The 8659-nt window shown below is 39.5% G+C and overlaps 1 long non-coding RNA gene across 1 annotated transcript in view; it reads left to right on the top strand.

Annotated features, from left to right (window-relative positions):
- LOC111821423 (uncharacterized) overlaps positions 1-4114 on the top strand; it is an 82249-nt gene extending 78135 nt beyond the window's left edge. Inside the window, exon 3 of the long non-coding RNA XR_002824846.1 lies at positions 4062-4114. This is a non-coding gene — a long non-coding RNA (uncharacterized LOC111821423). The remainder of the gene's footprint in view (positions 1-4061) is intronic.
- Positions 4115-8659: the final 4545 nt, after the last annotated feature.

The following is an 8659-nucleotide window of genomic DNA, read 5'->3' as shown; positions in this document are numbered from 1 at the left end:
ATGTATGTATATAGATAGAGAGGAGTTTATTTCAAGGAAATGGCTCATAAGGTTGTGGAGGCTGTAAAGTCCCAAATCCATGGATGGATGAAGAGTCAGGCTGGAGGATTCTCCTTACTCATGTGGTTGCAGGGGTTGATGAACTCAAAACTGGCAGATCAGACGGCAGGCTGCTGGCTCACATCCCAAGAACTGGAAGTCAGAAGATGATGAGTAGGATGCAGGATCGAGAGAAGATGAGCTTTGCCAGAACATCTATACATATTGGATGCAGGCCACACCCCCAAGGAAACTCCCCTTTCAACTGATTGGCTGCTCATATCAGAACAGAAAATGGAGGATGATTACATAATATCTACCAAACCACTGAAAATCATGGCTTTGCCAAATTGACACATAACCTTAACCATCACACCTCCCAACTAGTAAATTCAAGAGGCAGGATTTGGACCCAGGTAGTCTAGCTCCAGAAACTGTACTCTGAATACCATGCCATGCTGCCTCTAAATCAGTATCCTGGTTTGTGATTCCCTTGGTACCAGTACTCACTTTATCTCACAACTAGAAGTTTCTTATTCAATTATATCCAACCATTTCCTTTGTCAGAGACAAGATTTTATAAGGAAATTGTCCTTCTGCTTGGTCTTCGTGCGTTCTGGAATAAGTACACACACAGCTGTTCAATGTTTAACATAAAACATTTGCTAGTCAAAATAATTCTGCAAATTCTTCTTAATATTGGCTGCATATTGGCCATGAGCATTCATGTGTTGATGACCATGGGCTAAACTGAAGTCCCTTTTGATGCTACTTTGTCTCTAATATGTGAACAGCCTTAAGTATTTTCAGTACAAAAGTTTTATACCTTCCCACACAACTGCTCGTCTGTCAAAAACCTCTGTACATCCAATCATGAAACTAGCAGGAAATAGATGGGACAATTAAGGAGAGTTTAATAAAGCCATTATTTACAAAGGAGTAAACAACGGGTTTGGTTTAACAAAAAACAAAAACAAACCCATTGCTGGTAAGCTGATTTCAACTCATAGCGACCCTATGTGGCAGAGTAGAACAGCCCTGTAAGGTTTTCAGGGAGTAGCTGGTGGATTCAAACTGCCAGCCTTTTGGTTAGCAGACAAGTTCTTAACTACTGTGCCATGAGGGCTCCATAAAGGAGTAGGCAGTGTTAATGTCTGTGCCTCAGTGTCCCCATCTTAAAACAGGAATAATAGGAGTATATAACTCATTAAGAGGAATAAGTTAATTCATGTAAAGCTTAATTAACTTGAAAGAGTGTCTGGTGATTAAGTGTTTATTTATTCATATTACCCTGAGAGAGACACAAGGTTTCTGGGACAAGGACAGATGATTATTACATAACAATAATCTTACTAATTTTGCTTTCCTCTAATTCTTCCGCCTCCTAGGATGGTGCAATGAGAGCCAGATGTACAGGCCTACGTGTAGGGGGGTTGTACTATAGGACAGAAACCCTGAAAATATGAATCTTAAAGCTTATGTAGGAGAGGCATGTCTGTCCCCTCTTCTGAGAAAGGAAGAGATACTTTTGCTCCCTAGTGTAAAGAAATTCTCCTTGGGAAGAGGGGCAAGGATCCTGGGTTCTTATCCTTTGGAATGTGTGTAAAAGTTTCCACTGGGAAGATAAGACAATGCCTTCAGGTTTACAACTCCTGGAATGTCTCTATGGCCTTGCATCTCATCTCTCTCCTAGGAGAATAAACACATACCTCCAGGTGTAAATTTCTTACTATCTGTTCAATCATCTTTCGGGTTTCAAAGCTTGTCCTTTAAACTGTTGTTGTTATTGCTGGGTGCATAGAATCTATTCTGACTCATAGTGACCCCATGAGATAGAGTAGAACTGTCCCACAGGGTTTTCTTGGCTGTAATCTTTACTGAGAAGCCTGCTGGTGCAGTGGTTGAGAGCTCGACTGCTAACCAAAAGGTTGGCAGTTGTATCCACTAGCCACCACTTGCAGACCCTGTGGGGCAGTTCTGCTCTGTCCTGTAGGGTTGCTATCAGTCAGAATCGACTTGATGGCAACGGGTTTTTTTTTTTAAATCTTTACAGAAGTAGACCGCCAAACTGTTGGGTGGGTTTGAACTGTCAGCCTTCACAATTAGCAGCCAAGAACTGAAACACTTGTGCTACCAGGGCTTCTTGTCTTTCAACTAGGACCTAGTAAAATTTGCCCAGAAAGTTCTAACTGCAGAAACATAAAAAATATTCACTCCCTGTCACTGGCACATAGCAAGCCTATAAAATCTTACCTATCAGAACTGAAGAAAAAATTCAAGCCTGGAGTTCCAATATTGAAGGATTCTGCAGGCAAAATATTGAACGACACAGAAAGCATCAAAAGAACATGGAAGGAATACATAGAGTCACCGTACCAAAAAGAATTGCTCGACGTTCAACCATTTCAGGAGGTAGCATATGGTCAAGAACCAATGGTATTGAAGGAAGAAGTCCAAGCTGCACTGAAGGCAAGGCTCCAGGAATTGACGGAATACCAACTGAGATGTTTCAACAAACAGATGCAGCACTGGAGGTGCTCACTTATCTATGGCAAGAAATTTGGAAGACAGCTACTTGGCCAACCCACTGGAAGAGATGCATATTTATGCCCATTTCAAAGAAAGGTGATCCAACAGAATGTGGAAATCATCGAAGGCATCATGCTTAGTAAAATGGAGGGTAAGTGAAAGACAGGAAGACACTCAAGGGGATGGATTGACACAGTGGCTGCAATGATGGGCTCAAGCACAGCAATGATTGTGAGGACGGCGCCAGACCAGGCAGTGTTTTGTTCTGCTGTACGTAGGGTTGCTGTGAGTTGGAAATGACTTGACAACACGTAACAATAACAGCGAGGATCTTGTCAATGTCTAGAAGCCATGGAAATTGCATGGCAATTTTTAAGATTCATCCTATTTGAGAATTGTTTAATAAACTTATTTGCTTTCTCTGAATTTCTGCATGTATACTATTTCTTTATGAAACTCAAAATTTCTGCAAGTTTGTTTTAGGAGTCAAGATAATTTATAGTCGTAATGATCATGATGGTAAAATGTCACGTTTATTAATTTCTTAGTATATGCCAGGCATTTTGCTAATCACTTTACATAAATGATCTACTTTGAACCTCATAACAATATCTTAAGGTAGGTACTTAATATCCGCATTTTACAGAATAGGAAAATAAAGCCTTGGGGGTGTTAGGTAAATTGCCATCATCATACAACTAGTAAGTGGTAGAGCCAAGATTCCAATCCAGGTTTGTGTGATTCCAAAATTTATGCTCTCGACTGATTCCATTGGAAGCAGAATCCATGTCTTCAACGGGAAGCTCACAGGAGTCCTCCATTCTCTTTGCTGGCAGACATTGGCATCTGGCTGTGGGAGACCTGTGGAAGGCTACACTCTTTCTCTTCTTGATGTCCCTCACCAACACTTGTGTTCTGGTTTTGTTTCCTGAACCTAGCCAGCCAGGCACATTGGCCAGGGCTGAGCTCTGGAGGACTGAATTTGGAGTCAGAAAACCTGACCTTGCTTTCTAGTCCCACCACTTTCTAATTATGTGAACCAAGACAATGTGGTTATTCTCTCTGAATTTGTGATTATTCATCTGTAAAATGGGAATAGAAACACCAGGCTCTCCTTACTGACAGCTGTTTGTGAGGATCAAATGGGATGACATATGTGAAGGCACATGGTAGACTCCAAAGCTTTCTATAAGAGTAAGCTATTATTATTTACTTATAAGCAGACATGTGTTCAGCCAAACATTGCGTTAGTTGAGGATAATAAAATATGACTAAGACATGACAACTAAGATTTCTTTTGAAACTATCCCTAATTGTAAATCATATGTAGTGGGCAATGTTAGGTACCTATTGAATACACATATCCCTCCTTTTCTTTGTTAATCTAATGTACATTTGTCCAAGATAGCAGTGTGCCTGACCCCAGTAAATGAATCATAATTTTTCAGCCAACATGGCTCTCCTGTTCCCTGCTTTTCTGGCTTCTTTTGCAGTTAAAGGTATATGTGCATCAGTTGGAGTCCTGACAGGGAACATAATTCCACTCAGATGGGCAGCTAAAAGGATTTTAATGTCAAGTCTATTTACAGAAAGGTGAGCAGTGTTAAAGTTATGAATAAGGATTTTTGAGGCATCTAGGGAGCCTTGGTGGCACAGTGGTTAAGAGCTTGACTGCTAACCAAAAGGTCAGCAGTTCGAATCTACCAGCTGTTCCTTGGAAACCCTATGGGGTAGTTATACTCTGTCCTATAGGGTAGACTATGAGTAGGAATCGACTCAACAGCAACGAGTTTGTTTTTTTTGGTTTTGAGGCATCTAGACACCAGCCACAGCGAGAGGCTGTTACCACACCAAGGCTTGAAAAGTCAAGGGAATGGAGTGTTGTTACCAGAGTCCTATGAGAGCTCGAGCCATGGAGGAGGATGTCCAGCAGGAGCTGCAGTTATGGGGGGACATGGCACTGCTAGAACTGCAGTGCTAAAATGGGAGGTGTGTGTGGGGGGGATGACAGGGAGTTCCCTGACTTTTCTTAACTCTCACTTTCCAATCTTTGCCCATGCCTCTCATTTGCCCAACCAGATCAGAAGCCAGAAGGCAAAGGAGATCACCATGTGATTCAATTCTGATCAATAAGATGTAGGAGGAAGGCTGCAGTAGACATTTCTGGAAAATTTGACTTTCCTGGTAAAAAAGGTCAGGTATGGATGGCAGTTTCCCTTATTTCTCCTTTTCTTCTTTCCTTGAATGAGGGCTTGATGTCCGGAGGGCGGCGACTATCCCGCAATTATGAGGCAACAGGCATGAAAATGAAGGACAATGTGTTAAGGGAGTCTGAGCAGAATGATCGGAAGAGCCTGGGTCCCTGGTGGTGGTGTTGAACTAACCCCTGAAGTTACTGTCCTCAGAGTTTTTGTTTTGTAAGTATCTTTCTTTTTAAATTTATTTTTGGTGACAATATACACAACCAAACATACATCCATTCACAATTTCTACACTACACGTGTACTTCAGTGACATTGGTTACATACTTTACAGTGTGTTATCATTCTTACTGTCTCTACCCATATTGTTATATCACCATTAATTTAGATTCTCTGCCCCTTAAAGTTCTCATCTATACTTTAGATTAACTGTTGTTTGAGCTCATATAGGGAATTCTTTATAAGAGTTCAATGGTCAAGGCAAACATTCTTTATTAATTGAGATTAAACCGTTGTTTAAAGACGGTTTCATGGGATGGTTTTAGTTCAAGATTTCCAGTTTATTTCTGGAAAATAGATTCAGATGTCCCCCCAGTCTCAATGGTTCTAGTAAGTCTGGTTTCCTTTTGAATTTGAAGTTCTATTCCCGATTTTCCTCCTTTTGATCAGGATCCATCTGTTCGGTCCTTGATCAAAACATTCAGTAATGGCAGTCAGGCATCAACCATTTCTTCTGGTCTTATAGTAGAGGAAGCAATTAAACCTGCAGTCCATTTCCTTCTCTGATTCTTGGGTTTCCTTTCTCTGCTGTTCTAGGCAAATAGAGACCAGTTGTTGATCCTGTGTGGCCGCTCACAAGCTTTTAAGATCCTAGGCAGTACTCACCAAACTGGGAGGTAGACCAGAAACTCTAAAAACAACTTTAGGCCCAGTGACTGGATAGATCCAGGAAGGCATGACCCTAAACTTTTGAACCAAGAAAACTAAACCTATAAAGTGCTTAATTGTACCTAAGTAGTACGTGATTTTTGAATTTCTTTACTTTCAGCTGGCCCAATTCCTAAATGATACAGTATGTTCCTTTTATGTTGTTGTTGTTAGGTGCTGTTGAATCACCTTTGACTCATGGAACCCTTATGTGTAACTGAACCAAATATTGCCAGATCCTGTGCCATCTCCATGACTGCTGATACGTCTCAGTCCATCGTTGTGGCTATTGTGTCAATCTGTCTCCTGGAGGGTTTCCCTGGTTTTCGTTTTCGCTGACCCCCTACTTTACCAAACATGATGTTCTTTTCTAGTAAGACTGGTTTTTTCCGATGATGTGTCCAAGGTAAGCCGGCTGAAGCCTTGCCATCCTCGCTTCTAAGGAGCGTTCTGACTGAATTTCTTCTAAGACTGATTTGTTTGTTCTCATGGCAGTTGAAAGTACATAGATATTGCTTATAGATGGTCTGAGAATATACAATAAAATCTGTCTAATTAAAAAAATGCCCAAAATAGTGAGGGTAAAGTGCTCTCATGACCGAGGCAGTAAAAATACGACATCTGTATTCAAATCATCCCAAAATTCAAGAAGTGAGACTTGCATTCAATTCTGTATCTTTTTTAAATTTTTGCAACACTTCTCCTGCTTGTAATATCTGCTTAATAATTGTCTTTAATTAAACTATAAACTGCATGCTGTTAGGACCATGCCTGTTTTGCTCACTATTATTTCTGTGCCTTATATAGTACCCAATAACTAGTTGCTCAATTATATAAAAGTTGTCCAGAACCACTAAACACTGCATTTTCTCTGTTTTTCTCAGAATTTTCTGAGGTCAATGCTATAATTTTCTTAGATAAAGAGTTTTCTCAGTTATAGCTTCTCAGACAAAATTTCATCTTGTAAGAGCTGAAACTTTTAAAGACTGAGTTCTCTACCAGTCATGAAGATTTGAGGACATACTCTTGAATGTGAGTGAATGAGTAGGAGCAGCAATTGGCAGATAGTTCTGGGTCACACGATTGAATATCTAGAAGTTGTGCAGGCTATGCTGGAATGTCTTGTTTATTTAAAAGAATTATATCCCCATTCATTCATTTGGCCAATTCGTAGTTAAATACCTCATATCCAAGCCACAAAACTAAAAGCAGATTTACCTAATTAAGGAGGGAGACATAAACTGGAACACTAGTTGCATTTTACTGGGAAAGGATGTGGGTGGGGCACCTGCTTTATTTTGCGAACACTATATTTTTAGATATGAGGTGCTGATATTAATAGTCAAAAAAAAAAAAAAAAAGCCCAAAACAAACAAACACCTAGAGAAACTGGAATGTTGCTCTAAGCATGGGGGAAAACACAAAAATAACTGCTTTTTAATGACTCACCTTACTGTTGTTATGAAATCAACATAATGTAAATGCTAAACTTTATGTTCTGCCACATGGGTTCCATTACATACTGAGTTAAAAATGATTTTGCTAGTATTTATTGTATTATCTTGTTGAACACTGGAATATATAATTAGATGCATGTTAATCACTTTTAAATAGATAATTTGAAAAAAAAAAAAAAAAAAAACAAGTCTCCAGTGTAGGCCATGATTTGATTTGACCTGATTGGTGAAAATTTCATCTACGCGTTTTATCTCAGATTGATTTAGGATGTCAGCAGAGTTTTGAGGTAGTCAGAATATTTTTAACATTTTGGTAATTTGATTATGATAACAGTTCTCTGTCATCTGGTCACAAGAAGACAGTGTCCCTTTTTAAATCTTATTTTAACCAAGCTATTTACAAAGAGAAACACACATTTATAATAATTTAGTAAATAAAAAACCTCTGAATTGCTAGGAAAAGGATTAGAGTGTGTAAAATTGAAGGGACCTGATTTGACTGGCAAACTGCTATGAAACGTTTTCATGCTTTGCGTGTTTGTTTTCCAGACATTTCAAATTAGCACATTTAAAAATTGAGAATCTTTGTTGAGACACTTCAAATCATGAAGGCAGAATAGGAGAAGCCTATTTTTCCCGATAGTCTGCGTCTGCTTATATTTTTAGTTTCCCAGCACCTGGGGTGAGGAAAAATACAAGTTTGCAGCAGAACAATAGCCATGATATTCATTATCTTGGGACTAAAAAGAAAAAAGAAAAGAAGTAGCTGTGGAATAAAGAAAAGGTCTGTAAATTCCCAGGTGTCAGTCTTCAGGAAAATATTTCTTAAATTTTCTGGGCTCCCCATCTGAATACAAAAGGATATTAGTTCAGTGTTCAAAATTGTCAATGGTGGAGAAACAAGGCTCATTGGTTTCGTGGGGTGTTTTATTCTGTAGTCATTCAGAGTGTCAAGGTACTGGTTTGTTTTTGACGTATACCTAATGAAGGAGAATTTAAAATCAATAACTTTATGCAGCCTGCGGTTACCTGGGATACATTCCCAGTACATGCATAAAAGACAAGCACTGTGTTTGTGTGTGAAGGAGGGGGAGGGGTGGGAAGAGGTTGTGAGTTGAACAGTTCTAATTTTTATAGCATTTCTTTATGATTTTAATTGCTTTTATAGCATTTTTCAACTCCCAGTTGGATCCGCTTAAGTTTAATTTGCATTAGAATTGCAGAATTCAAAAGTGGGAACCAGATCCCTATGGATCATAAAAATTAGATGCTGTTTTTAGGTGCTGTGGAGTACATTCCGACTCACAGCAACACTATGTACAACAGAAAGAAACAACACCCAGCTCTGTGCCATCCTCACAATTGTTGCTATGTTTGAGCCCATTGTTGCAGCCACTGTGTCAATTCATCTCCTTGAAGGTCTTCCTCTTTTTTGCTGACCCTCTACTTTACCGGGTATGATGTCCTTCTCCAGGGACTGGTCACTCCTGATAACACGCCCTAAGT

Source organism: Trichechus manatus, unplaced genomic scaffold (genome assembly GCF_000243295.1).
Source record: "Trichechus manatus latirostris isolate Lorelei unplaced genomic scaffold, TriManLat1.0 scaffold00083, whole genome shotgun sequence".
Lineage (NCBI taxonomy): Eukaryota > Metazoa > Chordata > Mammalia > Sirenia > Trichechidae > Trichechus > Trichechus manatus.
This window is presented reverse-complemented; position numbering and strand designations above follow the sequence as displayed.